Source organism: Malurus melanocephalus, unplaced genomic scaffold (assembly GCF_030028575.1).
Source record: "Malurus melanocephalus ecotype Western Australia unplaced genomic scaffold, MMel_1.1 scaffold_59, whole genome shotgun sequence".
NCBI lineage: Eukaryota > Metazoa > Chordata > Aves > Passeriformes > Maluridae > Malurus > Malurus melanocephalus.
In genome coordinates this window covers 81,202-97,909 of record NW_026623291.1, presented here as the reverse complement: position 1 = coordinate 97,909, position 16,708 = coordinate 81,202, and the positions used below count along the sequence as shown (strand labels likewise).

The window sequence follows — 16,708 nt, the reverse complement described above, 5'->3', positions numbered from 1 at the left end:
TCAATTTAAAACAGGGATGCTCAGACATGCACTCCGCAGCAGGACAGGAGGGTTCCCATTGGGGGGTGTGTATGTGCTCAGGGCTTCTTTGGGRTTTTAGGAATACTAGGGAAATTAGAATTTTTTTTTTTTTTACATTTTTGTGCTGTCTGGAAAATTGCATGCCTTAATGAAATGCTTGTGTGTGGGCTCTAAGTCGTCAGCAGCCCAGATAATATCCAAATCAATTTCGTTCATGTTTTGCCTGTTTCAGAGAATCCAAACTGTTTCAGGGGGATTTATGCCCATCGTAAAATCAAGCTCCTGTCCCAAAACAGCCATAAGAAGGTACAGCTGAATATATAAAGGTTTAATAAAAACTTGTGGAGTAATTTGACTCTTAATCCCAAACACAATCTCTCCCCTCAAATAACTGCAGTCCCTGCAAGATTAAATTCTCCCTACGTATTGTTTTTAAGTCTGATACCTTCTATTGAGCTTAGCTGGGTTTTAAGTTCTTAAATCATGGCTCTGTAATTGCACATCTTATTCAGTTTGTCATGCAAAGAGTTCCCAAGGAAGATTTTGTAAAGATTTCTCTGTATCTGGCAGTAGGGTGTGACACATGTCTGTATTTTGAAGCTGCACAGTGCAGGGAATGCAAGAGGTCGATGTTTTTAAAAAGCAAGAGGAGGCTGTCCTTGTGTTCTCTTTTTACCTTTGAGCAGCAGATCCCAGGAAAATGGGGACAACTGCAAGCTATTGTCGAACTGAATGCTTCAAAAGTGATTGGGAGTGTGTTCCTCAGGCAGAAAGGCTTGGGGAAAGGCAGCACTACTCACCCCCTTTGCCCTGAGCTTCCCTTTCTTCCAGTAATTAGCAAAATCCCAATTCACAATGGATAACCGAATAGAAGTTTTAAGTGTGGGCTATGAGGAGAAACAGGCAGTGATAAAAGAGGCCTGAGACTCAGGAGACCTGGCACAGCACCAGACCCTCCCAGATGACCTCCAGCAAGTCCTTTGATCCTTCCATCCCCCTGSAAACTCTGATGAGATGTCCCACTCCACTGCTCTCATCAGGCTGGGCTGCAGCCCCTGGGGGTGATGCATGAGCTCCAAATGATGGTCCTCATCTAGCTGGAGCTGTGGAGAAAAGGGCACAGAGCTTGTGGTGTGGGATGCCCACACCTTTCATTTTTAGGTTTCCTCAGGCCAGGAATGCACAGTGCTATCTTCCCAGGGCTTAGAAAATATCCCTCAGCTTTATTGCAGTTTGCCTGGACCAAAGCAGGACCCTGCAAAGGACTGTCTATGTTGGCTCTGACCATGCAAAGGTCTCCATAACACCTGCTTCACCTGCTCCCCTGCTGCTTGCTGGAGAAGGGCTCTGAAAACGGTGCCACTGCAACAAAGCAGGTCCTGTCTGCATCTCGCTCACTCAGCAAAACGTCACAACCTGGTTATATTTAAGTCCTCGGCTTGAAAATCATTGTTGTAACCTCCCCTGCGATCTGCCTGGGCAGTGTCATAATTAATGGTGCCCTTGCTCAGAGTACAAGTGGAACATGTGATGGCTCAGCGAGCTATAAATCACGACAGAGTTTCCATCTGGTCCAGCATCTATTTATATCTCACCAGCCCCAATTAACTTTGAAACTTGGGGCTGGTGATTAAGGAGAAAAATGGTTCTTGAAAAGTGTGATGGGAGATGTGGCGATGTGGATGGGAAGGAAGAGATGATGGAGGCTGCTCATTTCTCACAGAGGGAACTGCAGAGCCCAGTGCTCCACAGGTTGCATAAATGCAGCTCATGAGACCTGTCTGGCCCTTGAATTAGTTCAACAGCAGCTGTGAGATCCCACAGGACACAGAGAAGTTCAGGACTGATAGTAAACCCTGGATCCTARCACACATTCCCTAGAGCCAGCCAGCTGCCTGCCTCCCCCAGGCACTGCCAGCCTTGGCTCTGTCCTGTGCCTCAGCCAAAGCCAGGGGCTCCACTGAGCCAAGGGATGTAGATCAGGACCAGCAGCACCAAGCAGAATGAGCTTGGAGCAGAATGAGCACMTACAGGTGGTGGGACCGGCCTCTGTGGGGTGAGGGTCTCCTCCATGAAGGAGCCAGGTCCACTTCACCATCAAACATAACAGCTCATCCCCAGTACTGAGACTGGGGAACTGAAGAACAGCATGAGACAGCCAAAGGAACCCAGCAGAGTCCTGAGAAAATGGCACAACATCATCCTGTGTGCATCCAGATTCCTTCAAACAGGGGCACGAAACTGAGCCAGGACGGCTTGGCCCCATTTGAGGAGGCTCCTCAGTGAAGACTCGGGGGCACTGCCTGCCTCAGAAAGTACAGAGGGTTTCATCCTCATTCATAGCCCAGCAGAGCCACTTCCCTGATGCACACATCAGCTGGCAGATATTGAGTTAGAGAGCACAGCCTGACCCAGTGCTTGACAGCCCTGAAATGCCTGGAGGAGTCTGAGGTCAGCAGGTTTCATCCAGCTCGTGAGGCTGAAACTGTGGATTGTTCTCTACAAGAACCACAGCCCTGTGACAAGGGTTTCCTACCACCAGCTGATGGTTGTGACTTCCTGCTCTGTCCCCATGGTATTTTGTGATCATTGCTCCAACCCATCTACACTTTCCTCACCAGATTCTGGGACTGCTTTGGGCTCAAATCCTCATGTGCCATTCCAGCAGCGTYCAGGTGTGGATGCCTCTTGGCCTGGCACAGGGTATAACCTGGCCCAGTGCACAGAGCTCAGTGGAGCTGCTGGGAGCTCTGTGTGAGGGGTTGTGGCTGGGACACAGCCCTGAGGGATGGTACAGGGAGAACCTGGGCTGGAGCATCCCCTGGACAGATCCCCAGCTCTGCAGGGCAGTGGAGTGCTGGGAAAGGTGCAGCAGGCACAGCCTTCTCTCTCTCCATCCTTGCTGGATCAAAGCCCCAGCAARGGGCACAGTGCAGAGATGCTGTGATTTTGCCTTCCTAAAGAGAGKAAAAATCTGTGCCTGGTTCTCCTGTCCCCACCTCCCCCATCCCTCACTCCCTCACGTTTGTCATCCTTTGCTCTTGCAGGACTGTGGCTCCTGGAGTCCTGGCCAGCTCCCAGCTCAGGTAATTACACGCTGTCCTCCGGTATTTGAACAGGATATTTGTTCTCCTTGGTTTCCTGTCCGACACGCCTGTGCAGTGCTGCAGGCAGCCTGTCACCCTCAGCCAGCGTATTTCCCTGGCAAAGGCTGTGATCCTGTGTGTCCAGCTCCAGCACTAAGTGAGCATTTTGTAAACATGGGATTATGTGGATATCCTCCCCAGGGAGTCCAGCTGGGCTCTGGGACCTCCTGGGCTGGACACAGTGATCTGAACAGGTGTGCAGCTGTGGCACTATCCATATTCCCTCTTCAGTAGAACAACATTCAGCCTGGATCTGAAAGCTCCCAGACACCCAGCTCCCTCTTTGGAAGGCTGTTTGTGGCTCACACCATGTCACCTCTTCTTGTTTGGTATAAATTTTCCTTTCTGTTTATGTCAATCATTTATAAACACAATCTCCAGCAAGTACAGCTCATTCCTGGCAGGAGGGTCAGAGAAATGGAGTTAATGTGCATCTGCCCTACTTTAAAACCCACCAGGTGATTGTGAACAGAGCAGTAGAATGGAGTCCTTTGCCAGCACTCCAGGAGCTCTGCTGAGCCAGGGATCCACCACCTGCCTCTGGGCTTGTTCCCACCACACTCCCAGGTGCAGGTGGATCACCATGTTGCAGCTTTCTCCGKGGCAATAGGAACAAGCTCTAGGGGAAAAAAAGTCCTACTTTCTAGCAAATCAGATCTATTCTTGTGCTTTATTGGACTCCCTGTAAAGGAATCTTGAAGAAAGTTGGCAACAATTTACTTTTTTTTTCAGAGTTTCTAGAGCGGGGATGTCTCGTTAACTAAAGACTGCAGGGAGAAAGTTCTTAGAGMAAAAAGTGGAGCACAGTTCTGTTTCCTGAGTGAGGAGGGGAAATGCCCTGGATGGTGGAGCTCAACCCTACTCTCCAATAAACAATTTTGTCAGTGCTGCCTTGTCCACTGCACAGCCTGCTAAACTCACCATGCCCTTGGGCAGGAAGGAGCTGATGTTGCTGGCCAGGCTGGGCTTGACATTCCAGCCTTTTGATACGGAGAGTCCTGGGGTTCAATCCCTTCGGCTCTGTGCTGTGCACATGAAGCAGTGCCCCGGGTTATCATCCCCACGCAGCTGCACTGGAGTCCCAGTTTGCAGAAGGCCAGGCAAGGGGCAATCCTAAGCTGCCAGCTCCTTCTGTCCAGCCTCTGCTGACTGTGGAATGGCTCTGGGCTTTGCTGGAGTCCTCACAGTGCTGTCGGGCTGTAGCTGATTACTGTAAACCCCTAGAGAAGAARAGCTGCATCAGAAAGCCTCATTTTCTTTCCTGGGAAGGAGCTCACTAGTAAGCACTTCAGAAGATTGGCATTCTTTTTTTTTCACAAAGTTTCTGGATGTGAGCTGGGTGGCAGACAGGTGCCAAGCAGCCTGGGAATCGAGGAAGATGCCTGGCACAGGTTTGCTCCATGTGCAGCAGTGATAACCCAGAGCAGCTTCTCTTCGCTGTCGGTCTCAGCTTCCCAAGTGAAGGGAGAGCTCCAAGACGATGATTAGGCTGGGCCTGCTATTTTCTCACTCAGTTCCCACGAGGCTTCCTCACTCTGGTGCTCACAGAGTCTACTGGCTGGTAGCTTTCCTGTRCTCTGGGCTGCTTGGAGATATTATTATCCCAAGGGCTGAGCCCTGGGGCAGGCAGAGCAGATGGCTGTCTCCAACAGCATAAAAATTAGGAGAGGAAAAGGAGAGGGTAGAGGACAGTAAAATCTGTGACACTCAGTGCTCATCAGTAAGAGTTTCCTCTTAAAATGGCAAATTCTTCTAGACCAAGAGGAGTTGTACCAGTAAAGAAGGCGATGGACCATATGTGGGACACAGGCCCTCTAGAAAACAAACCCCAATTCCAAGTTCCATGGTAGGGACCAGTGGGCATTCCATGGCCATGCAGTGGATGGAAGGCAGACTCAGTCCTGCAGCATCTCTYGGGGAAACCAGGGGTGTCTGAGCTGCAGAAGAGGAACAAGGTGGGCAGAGGAATCAGCAGTTCAATARTTCCTGTGCTGGCTGGGGAGCTGAGCTCCAAATCTGCTCAAACAAACCAAAGTGCAAAGGGCTGCACATGCCCCCCAACACAGCATGGGGTTAATTGTGCCACTATGAGCTGTCTCCTCTCTCTCTGCAAGGAGGTTTCTTCAGATGTTTATGAGGAAGCCACTGAAGATGAAGTTGTTTTTCCCCAAGGAGATGGTGRTTGTGTGAGCTGGGCAGACTGAGCCGCCCTCAGCTTCAGCCATGGCAGACACTSGTGACCCCACCTCACTTCAGAGCCCGCACTCGGCACCCCTGCGTGGGGTGGCATTTGCTACCAGCCTCCTTCTCCCGGAGCTATTCTGCAGCCTTGTTTTGCAGAGCAGCCACACATTCAGGCTGTGTTGGGGACGGCTGGTGGCAGATGGTGTGCGTGTGGTGGYGAAGCAGTGCCACGTCACAAGCTCTCTGAGACATTTGGCCGGGCATCCTGACAGCCACRTCCCACCACCCAGGAGCTCAGCTTCCTGGCAAAGCCAGCTCTCCACTTCTGAGGAGCGCTCCTGTCCTTGTCACAGGGCAGAGCTGACACCAAACACTTTCTCTTTGCTTCCTCGCAGGGGAGAGACTCTTTGGTGGTGGGGCTGCTCCTGCCCGGGGCCAGAGAGATCACAGGGAGTGATGGTCCCTGCCAGCCTGGGCCACCCCCACCTTCTGCATCACATCCCAAACTGCACTCTGTGTTCCCTCTGGCGAGGAATATCTTATTCCCATGGTTTTGGATAAAACCCAGCACAAACAAATCATAACTGATGGTAGATATGACAAATAACGATGATCATGGGAATGGTGGCATCACTGCTGCTCCAGTGTTTCTTCTGATTTCTTCCTTTATTTAGATATGAGTGCAGAAAGGAACACAGAAGTTTGGCCAAAGAAAGAGAAGTGGGCAGATAAAGAGTCATCAAAGGGATGTATTATGAAGGACAGTAACACCAGTCCTCTGGCAGCTACAGGAGTGTGACCGCCAGGGCAGCCTGAGCTCACTTGCTCAGGAGCCCACACTGTGCTGCCTGCAGGTCACAGCCTGCACTGGGGACTTGTCATCACTGAGATTTTGGCGTGCAGTGCCCTTGCAGTTATTGCCTGGGTTGATGCCATCACCACAGGGCCATTCATGCCTCAGGGGGTCCCTAGGCACTGTGACAGGGCTGTCACATCATTCATAGATCGAGCCTTGGCTGCCGTCCTGCCCACCATGGGGCTTCCCCATCCAGCCCTGAAGTGCAAAATGCCAGTTTTGTCAGATGAATGTGGTGTGATAACGCTGTAACAGGTCTTGATTGTGGCTCCAATGGTCACAGACAGATTTCAGAAGAGCAATGCTGCAGTCCCCACTGCTCCCCTCCCTGCCTGCTTTTAGGAGGCATTGCCCATCAGCTAAAGCCCGTGCCTGCCAGTGCTGAGGACTGACAGCTCTTTCACCAGCACACTGCACCCTGGGAAAAGGTTTTATCCCGCTTGCCTGCAGCTTTGGCTGCAGAAATKACCTCTCTGAGCATTCTCATTGGATTGAAGGAGAGGATCATCTGAGACCTGGGCCTGGATCAGAACAGCTAGAGAAGTAGATGGCAGGATTTGGTTGAGTCTGGGATATGGCTGCCTGACAGGGGTGTAGATTTGCCTCTATTCTTACTCAAAGGTCATTAAATTAAGATTTCATGAGACCCCACACTGTTATAAATGTTGCTGAGCTCATTTCCTGCACTGGGCAGTGATTTATCTCACAGCCTTGATAAAAAGACTAAGCTAAAAATGTCACCCAGTGTCATTTGGTTGAGTTGTAAGTAAGGTAGAAGGAACAGAAGACTGACACGATGGATTTTTCTACCARGAGAAGTATTAATAAATGGTTTCATCATGATGTTCTCATTAGTTCTCTCTCATTCATCCTCAGGACCTGCCAAGCACATCTGACACCACCATTCTAAACCAGAATAGAGAGCAGATGCCCCCGTGCAACCTTTCTTCATCCAGACTCCAAATTCTATCTCGCCCTGCTCAGCAGCTGATGTAYTCAAGGGGAAGCAAGCAAGTTATCAAGTACCTCAAGAACCTTTCATTGTCACATCCAGCCATGTCTCCTGAAACTTTTTACACTTTCTGRCAGGAATGGTTTGGAAAARGCAAGTGGTAGCACCATGGTTCTCYRACACAACTCTTTCTCCCTCATCCAGCAGTGCAGGGGGTCACTTAGAAAAAAAATTATGTCCTGGATTCATTTCTCTTCCTTTCTGTCTSTGAGGAGGTTGTAGACTCCTCTACTTTCTTTGAATCTAATCAAGAGTATCTTTTTTTYCTTGAATCCTTACTCCCAGGAATGAATGCCAAAAAAATTAGTCCTGTTGCTTGGTTGTGACTGATCATGAATCACTCACAGTAAATTGCTTCTGTTCCTTTATTGGACATGCTGGCTGGATCCTGGTACKTGTTATTAAATTACTGCTCTGACAGAGAAGAAATAGCAACTGAGGCAAGTGAGTGCTGTAGGAAATAGGCAGATTTGGGAATGTTGCAGGACCACAATCTCTCTTTTCCCTGATAATCAGGAAAAAGTCATCTGTAGGAGAGTACTTCAAGTGGAAAGCAGAGCAGTGGGCTTTGAGGGTTTTCCCCCAGGGTTTCTGAGCACCCCAAAARCCCAACCATGTGTGAGGGGTTCAGAACAGTGCCAGGATACTCTGTGCATGTCAGGAAAAGTTATTCTGCTTGGGCTGTCTCAGATGGATGAGCAAGGGAGCAACACAATGAGGAGAAATACAGAAACACAACAGTCCAGTGCTGCAGAATGCTTCACGCAAGCAGAGATACGGCTGATCATCATAAAGATTGTTCAGAGGAGAAGAATTAGCCAAGAACTGAAGGTGAAAAGAGGTTAAACATAGGCTGAGGGAGGCCCTGTGGATATCCGGATATCAGAAAGGTGTATGTTTCTAAAACACTTCTGTGTGAAAGGAGCACAAGCCATGCTTGAGCCATTTTCTGGTTTTTTTTTTTCCTCTGAGTGAGCTGTTCACAACTTTCTTCTGGGTCAAATACAGAATCACAACACTTCTGTATAATATAGCAAAGCAATTGAATGAAGGGAGAAACAGTGGGCGCAGAACAGTGCATGTGTGTRTGGAAACTTGCATCACTGCAGCTCGCTGAGCAAAGCTGCGAAACCACAAATGAGGAACAGGAAAAGAAAAGCAACTTGAGATTGCACCTTCATGTGCACGTGCAGATCCCACGGTTACACCAGCCTGACAAGATCAGAAATATTTGCCTTCTGCTCTTCCATGTTGTTATTCTGAGGAGCTTATTAACACTGAAGTGTCAGCTTTCCCATCCTTCTTTGCTTTCCTGTTGCAGTGGCAGTGTTGCTGTACCCTCGTTCAAGGTAACAATAAAARATGCAAGCCCAGCTATGGGATGTGGAAACTCTTCCTCAGTTCTATCTGTTCAGATTCCTTATTTCCTCACACCATCACAGGTAAAATACAAGCCCTAAGGAAAGGCTTATCTGTGCTCATTCCAGACAAATCAGTTAGTCTGGTTAATGATATCTTCTCTCCTGCACCACCAAGTTTGCCTTCCCTCTGTCTGCAGCTGATGGATGCAGTTTGAGTGCAGCTCTGGGACATCTAGTGGCTGGTAGCAYTTGCAGTTCAGGATTTACAGCAGTTTTGTGGTGCTTCCTCCAAGAAATCTGAAGTCAGAAAATTGATTTAAACAAAAAAGACACACTTTGCCTCTATTCCTGGGGCTACAGTGACTTCATCCCTTGATATTTTCATGTTTGCAAAATGTTTAGGTGTGCCTTTGTGATGGCTTTGTTACTCCTTTGCAYCTCTCACCCTGGCTGGGGAGACATCTTCAGCTATTCGTATTTCATCATTTCTTTACCACMGTTGTTTCTCTGTTAAGGGCTTTTCGTGCTCCAAGCAGCTGGCACTAGCATGGATAATTGGAAAATGTTCTGGCAATCCAAGAGTGAACAGGTTAACACATTCCCATGTACTGCCCTGGCTTTTGACTGATCTGTGAGCATTTGATAAATGAATCAGGCCTGAAATAAAGATGACTTTCAAAAACGAGGCAGATCTTTAATATTAATAGGGAAGTGTCACTTGGAATTTCAAGAATGCCTCAGGCTGCTATGGCCCCAATCTTTATTTCTTCAGGATTCACCTTACAGAGGAACCAAAAGGAACCAAAGAAACAGCATCCTAGTGTGTTTTTATGAACCTGGGTAGTCTCCAAGGAGCTGTAGCACCCTGACCAGAGCTCTAGTGACAATTGATGGCTTTCTGGGAATTTGAGAAAAAATTTAGCTGTCTTCTATTCAGTCTTCAATGCAGCCTGTACTTTTCCATCTCTGTTGATACCTATTAACCCTGGACAAAGCAGAGAGGGTATCTAAGCCCAGGGGATTGCCAGGCTACCAGGAGAAAGGATAAAGTGCTGAAAAGAGCTTTGTAACTGTGGCAATCTTTTCTGATCCATGTTTGTGTCTGCACTGCTCTGAAAAGGTGACTTGAGACACAGCTGAATGTGCAGCAAATGGCCCAGGGCAGACCCCCTGCCCTTTCCCTTGCCAAAGCCTTTGGGCAGCCAGTTGGGAATCTCCTGAGTGAATCCAGGCCTGAAACATTGAACTAACTCCTGGGGGTCCTGTATTCCAGAATACTCTGTCATGGGCTAGATTTYGAGTCATCTATATGAATGTTAAGATGAGGATCAATTTTCCCTGATTCTTCTTCAGGAGTCCTGCTGAGGAAACTCAGGTGGCCCAGGTTCAGCCTACAGACTGTTTGCCTGCTCTGTTCCTGGAAAGCAGAACAACATTTACGATGTCAAGGGGTTCATTAAAAGGTGCATGTCAAAAGTGACTCAATTGGAGAGTGTCTCCTGGAGTCAAGGGACAGTTTAATAGAAACACAAATGAATCTGCAGAAAGCTGACTTACACAGGAGTCCAAATTCTGGCCATCTCAACTGACCCCCCATTGCTCACATCGAGGTCAGCAAGATGGAACTTTTTGTTTACGCTGTTGTTGACTTGTGACTGAGATAAAAATATGGTCTGTTCTTGGGAATCATTGTGATTTCCAAATGCTTGTCTCTGGGTAAGTCTCAAAGCTAAAGTGAATCTTGATTTTAGATTCTCTTTTTTGTTTTGCCAGATCAGACTGTCTTACAGTTCAGCAGGGAAATGACATTTTGTTTTGTAAATACTCACAGACAGAACTTGAGGTTTCCCTTAAAGGCTTTAAGCTTTGTAGAAAAAAAGTAGATCAAATCTAGTAACATATTGAATCTGGTTACTGAAATTTCAGGAARAGCAGTGTGATGAAATGTCCTTACTTTGCCCTTGGGAGAAATGGTACCTTCATTATAACCAAACAGCTTTTTCATATGGAAATAGCAGGTGGCAGGAGTAGAAACAGACTTTCATTTTCAGAGAAACAGACGGAACAATTCCAGTAAAAGTGGAATAGCAGAGCTAGGTTGAAATGGTTGGCAGTTTTATTCTGCAAAAATATTCTACTTTTGCCATGAGAAGAGGTGTCACTCCTTCCCCTCTGTGTTTTTCAGCCCCCTCAGTACAGCTCTACTGTAAGGACCAGAATTTAAATGTAATTTAGGAAGAAATCTAGWTCAGTTTGTTTGGGAAAACTCTCCAAATCTATCCCAGAGCTGCACACAAACTTCTGGGGAGAAAAAGCAATTAAGAGCACCAAATGCACAAAATAATCCTCAGAGCCAATGTCAGACAAAACTGAACTCACAGCTCTGAGGGCTGTGATTTATTAATCCTTTTATCAGGCCTATGCCATCCTCCAAGTTATTTTCCAGCTCTGACTGCTGGTAAGCATTTCCTTGGAAGCTGTGGACTGTTAAACTATTAATGGTCTAGTAGTAGGTGCTTATTAAGAAAAAGACACCTTGAACCACAAACCAGAATAAAGAACAGATATTCAGCTGGAGTCGTGCTACTTTAGAGYTGTCACCCTGACTCGTCTGAGAAAATCAAGTTTTTGAGAGTCAATTGCATGGGGAGGTGGATGAACAGTCATCTCCTCCTCTGCAATTGATTCATTGCACACTGGAATTTGAGTTTTGGGGCAGAAATGGAAGGAAGGAAATTGCTGCCCTATTTAGGAGCAGATAAAACTCCACCCTGTGCTGTAAAATTCTTTTTTAAAAGTCAGGGTTTTCACAGGATGAAGGTTAAATATTTAATGCATTTATACTAATTATAAAGAAACACTTTGGAGCTTCAGGCAGCTTGTACAATTCTTTAAACTTCACATTTTTAGCCGTTTGGAGAGTTCCTGTTTAAAAAGAGAAAAGCAAACACCAAAAATCCAGGCTGGACTTTGAAGTATGGCCTGAAACAGATAGAAATTGCTGTGAGAGAAGCTGCTTTTCCCTGGAGGAATCCAGAGAAAACGTCATACCAGGCTGCCCTATGCATTATACCAAAGAAGGAGCTCCACCACTGTGTATTAAGGAGTTTTCTSCCACATTTGCCATAAGGGGCCTGGACTTGTCCAAGCTGATCTCACCAAATCCCAAAGGRACCCATCCTTCTGCCAAATGGAGGTTCCTCTTCTGGTTGCATCTCCCCATAAGAAATTCCAGTTGACCTGCACACACCAAGGAGTGAAACTTCAGCAGATTACCAAAACTTTAGCAGACCTAACAGTCATTACCACAGGGAGGGTTATTTCTTCCATAGCTGCTTYTCTAGCAGAAATCCCACTTCAAAGGCACCTGGAAGATAGTTGGTTGTGAGGAAGCTGGAGCTCTCTGGGACCCAGGCAGCCAAGTCTTGGAACAGACCCTGACTTGGAAGTTCTGCACAGCAGACTGGTATTAAATACCAAGAGAGAAAAGAATGAGAAATCAGGAAATGGAATAATATTGGTATTTCCTAAAGATCAGAGTTTCCTATGAAAATGAACGCATGCCATGCAATTTCAAAATACCAAGACATTTGCCTTTCTTTAGGGCTTGTCAGAAACAGCTAATAAATATAATTCAGGGTTTGGGAAGTCACCTCTTCAAACCTCTCTTCACATGCTGCTTTGAAACTGAATTTCCTTAGGGTCACTGAGYTGGCAGCTTTGAAGGGTTTGCTATGTGTTCCTTGGCTTGAATTTTTCTTAGGCATTACCTGGAATCAGATGTACATGACAACTCTCCAGGTCCCAGCAGCTACAAAATTTACAGCAATATATTCCATTCCATTTCTACTTGTTTTTTTGCACTGCCACTTTTTATGAGCAGAACATAAATTACCTGAGTTTAATTCATGACCCASAGTTCAGTGCATTTCCCCAGAAATAGCATTCTCTGTTTGGGGCACTACTGCCAAAATTGCATTCCTGGAGCTGAATTCCTATCCCATCCAAGACATTTGTTCCAACCATATTTCCCATCATACTATTTAGGTCATTTATATTTTCATGCTCCCACAGTTACTTCTTGTAAGTTGCTTTGCAATTATGCTTTTAACTGTGCTCTCTAAAGTCACCTTCAGACCTTTAAACACCTTCAAATTAAAACAGCCATTTGACTTTGGTCCAAATCACATTTAATAGYGAAGCTGCACTAAACCATTTGCATTCCTTGGACAGAAGGAAGAACCAAAAGATGCCCAAACAAAGTATTATTTAGTCTAGCATTTAGTTGGCAGGGACCATGAGGAAAACCTGCTGSTCTTTGCTTTAAATGTTGCTTCAATTAAAGTTAATAATAGTTCTATTCTATGCAAGATGCTTATCCCTGAACCCAGTTTAGTTGTAATTTTAGTTCTAACTAACCTTATTCCAGTTTTAACTTCATCACAGTAGTCTGTAATATCACAAGCAGCTTATGCCCAGAAAAAATACAAGACAGACAAGAAATGCAGAAGTGTTTCCCTTGGAGCTTTTTTAATTTYYTATTTGCAGAAATATTAATACAAAMAATAYTATTTTCCTCTTTTGAGTTCCTTGTTGCTTCCTTACAAGTCTCCTTCTTAGGGCCACCATGTACAATTCAAAGTACACCACAAGCAGCACTRACAAATGATGGAATTCTTAATATACTGATGAGACTTCTGGTGGACATCCCAGCTGCCAGCTCCAGCAGGTCAGTCGTGACAGCTGCTGTGAACCATGACACCAGTTCCATTTGGGATCCATCACCTAATCCATGATTTAGTGATCTGTGAGATCCATCTTTGGAATAATTGAAACATCCAGGCTGTATACTCTGATACACGGGGCAGAAGATAGAGAAAATGAGTACCAGAACAATCAAGAAATAAAATATACTTAATAGGTGACGATTACATTTTGTGAGTGTCTTTGCCACAGCATGGAACTGTAACACTCTCGTTTTTCATTCAGAGTCAGGCTGCAGGGAGACATTCACTGCAGGGACAGTGATCACGCAGTGCCATCAACTGTTTGCTTCTGGTACCCACAGCAGATGAGCCCTACTGCTTTCAACACGGATCACCAAATAACCAAAAAATCACAAAAATGGAGCAACTCGTCAGGACGGCATTTCTGAACAGGGGTTTATCAACTGSAGTATAATATTTTAGTACAAATCTCAGGTTCATTTTTCCTGTGCCAGAAGCCGCACACCTGAGGGCAGGTACGGGATGCCGAGAGCACACACTGAAGCAGCTCGAGCTCTTGTGCCATCTGCTGGGAACAGCTTCTTTTGACATCGCTGCTCGCACAGAGAGCAGAGCCAGCCCTCCCTGTTCGACAACTGACATCTTTGACAAAGAGCTTGTTCCACTTCTTTTAACTGTTATTGATGTTCCGTACTAACCTAGTGCTGGAGAAGCGTTCTGAGGACTGAAATCCTCCCTCTGTAGTGAAGCAGCTGCAAAAGACAGGAACAAACAGTCCTGGCAGTCCCAGCTGCCTGCAGAGAGGCTTCTTCSAAAGGTGAAGCCTGGGGTGTAGCCGGGGAAGAGCTCGGGTCTCACAGACCTTGTAATGAACCGCTCTTTTAACGAGGGGCTCCACCTCGGCCATGAACTGTCCCCTTTTTCACAGCAAATCCCGTCATTTCCTCTCTTCTGGATTTACTCTGTGAGGCTGTAGCTCTGCGTGAGCACTCTCTTTGTGCAGCTGTTCTGCGCTCCCCGGGTCAGTGACAGGGTTAAAGCTGACCAGCTGCTAAAGCCAAATTCCATTTGTACCTCGCACTTCTTTACCTGAAATGTGGCTCTTTGGGAAACACACAGCAGGACATTTTCTGCTGGAGAGCCAGCCGGGCTGGTCTCTCTGTTGTGCTTGTTTACCCACAGATCCAGGATGCCCCTGAGGTAAAGGCTGCTCTTGAACAGAGTTTGGATCTCCTGTCTCAGATCTTTGAGCCAATGTGCACTTCCTCCTCTGAAAGGTGACACTTTGAACCACTCAATGCTGCTATAACCTTTTTCAGAGCTGAGATTTGGTGTTGGCTCCAGCCTTCACCCCKCTGTGCCTGGAGGAACTGCAGGGTGCCCTGCTTATCTCTTGTGCCAGACTAGGCAGACCAGGAGTGGGAAGGCTCCAGGATAGGAAGAGCTCAGGGAGGAATGAGCTGTACCATTAACACAGTTATGTCTCAGTGGCCTCTGGGCCAGCAGGGACCTAGCTGCAGGAGCTCTGTGAAAGCAGAGGGTCATACTTCACCTCTGTGACTACACCGTGTGGAATCATCCTCCCTGGATGTTATGGTGTAGATAGCACAGTGCAAAAATGCCATTTAAGAAGGACTGCAATGAGAATTTTATGTGAGAAAATTGGAAAAGCGTTATGGAGGGACCTCAGGCACCTCCCTGGAAGGAAGAGGCATGAGCTGTGACAACATTGGCAGCGAGGGGAGAAGGGTGAGGGAGGCAGGAGTCTAAATGAACGGGTGTCGACAGCACACATCTGCAAACCGAGTATGATATGCAGATATGCATGCAAGYAGTGTCAAAACCAAGTTATTCTGCCATGAATCAGCGCCCCCAAGGCCTCAGCAAGAACACTGGGAATGGCCCAAATAGAAACTGAGAAGATAGGGACTATGGAGAAGATCAGGGGAAAAAACAAGTTTTGYCTAGAAAAGAAAAAAGAGAGTGATGACAGCAACCGATGGAGCTGAATCAGTGTTTGCAGCTTAAGATAACTTGTGGGTGCCAAGTAATTTTCCTTCTGACTTTCCAAAGTAATTAACCTTTGGASTGAGACTAAGCAGGAAATTAATGAAGCCCTTCCATCACCAAAAAGGAATCTGACAGCGACTTTGATGGGCCCAGGACTGTATCTGAAAGTAGAAGAGAAAATTGGACTCTGGGATGCTGTAATTGAACTGAGCCCCAATAATAACACTTTGACAAGTGCTGCTGCCATAAATTTGAGATCTGGGTGCAGAGCAAGGGGCTTGTGTGTCCTATCACTTCTTATCCAAAAGGATTATATGGATTACAAAACTGAACTTTTACTTGGATTCCTTTTTGGAGACCAAGCTAGACTTTTCCTCATGCCCCAAAAATGTTCTCTTGCAATTTCTCTAGAAAATGTAGTTTATTAGTTGCATAAAACTTATCTAGCCAATAAGGAACTTKACTTTTCAGTGAAAACATGCAGTTTAAGTTGTAGGGAGGAGCTGCTACTAAAGCAGCATTTCAAGGTGATTTTGCAATTCAAAAGATTTGTGAAATTTCACTGCTGTAAGGGTGTGCAGAATGGCCCCACTGCCTGTTCTCCATGGATACATCCCTTTGATGTCCCTTTGGAACGGACTGCTCAGGGAGGTGGTGGAGTCACTGTCTCTGGAGGTGTTTGACTGGGTGCAGCACTCACTGCCATGCTCTAGCTGGCATGCTGGTGTTCAGTCACAGGTTGGACTCGGTSTATTTTCCAACCTCATCAATTCTGTGATTSTGTGAGTCCTAMGGTGAGGGCCAGCCGAAGAGCAGCAACGACAAACGGCAAGAAAACCAGAAACTCTATTTCTTTTGTTGCCGGAGAAGCTGCCGCACTCCCATGTTGGAGCAGCCCCCTCCCCTGAACTCCCACCCCAGCTCTTCCTGCGGCACCGGGGAGCTCCGAGGAGACAAAGAGCGCGCAGCGCGGCGGGTGCTGCGGTGCGAGCGTGCAACGGGCCGTGTCTCGGGGCTGTTCCCGGCTCTGGGTGTGTTCACACGGCGGAGGGCACCGCCCGGTCCCGGTCCCGTTCATCCCCGCGGCCTGCGCGGCCCCCGCGCCCGGAGCGGGCGGGATGAGCCCCGGTCGCCATGGCAACGGTCCCGCCGGGGCGGCGCGCGGGGCGGTGGCGCCCCCTGGCGCCGGAAGGGGCGTGTCGCGCGGCGGAAGCGGGGCCGAGCGCCGCAGGGTGTGTGCGCGTGTCCGTGCGAGCGGCCGCCGCTCCCGTCGCCTCCGCCCGTGGGATCCGAGCGCGCCGCCAGGTGAGGGGCCGCGCCCGGCATCGGGGTGGGCATCGGCGCGGGGGATCGGGATCGCGACCCGCGGGGCGGCTCGCCCCGGCCTGCCC

General features: G+C 47.5%; 1 protein-coding gene across 1 annotated transcript in view; it reads left to right on the top strand.

Moving 5' to 3' along the window:
- Window positions 1-16,513: 16,513 nt before the first annotated feature.
- Window positions 16,514-16,708, top strand: part of YWHAB (tyrosine 3-monooxygenase/tryptophan 5-monooxygenase activation protein beta) — a 13,954-nt gene continuing 13,759 nt past the window's right edge. The window contains exon 1 of the mRNA XM_057365903.1: window positions 16,514-16,622. The gene's annotated coding sequence lies outside the window, so the exon portion shown is untranslated. The remainder of the gene's footprint in view (window positions 16,623-16,708) is intronic.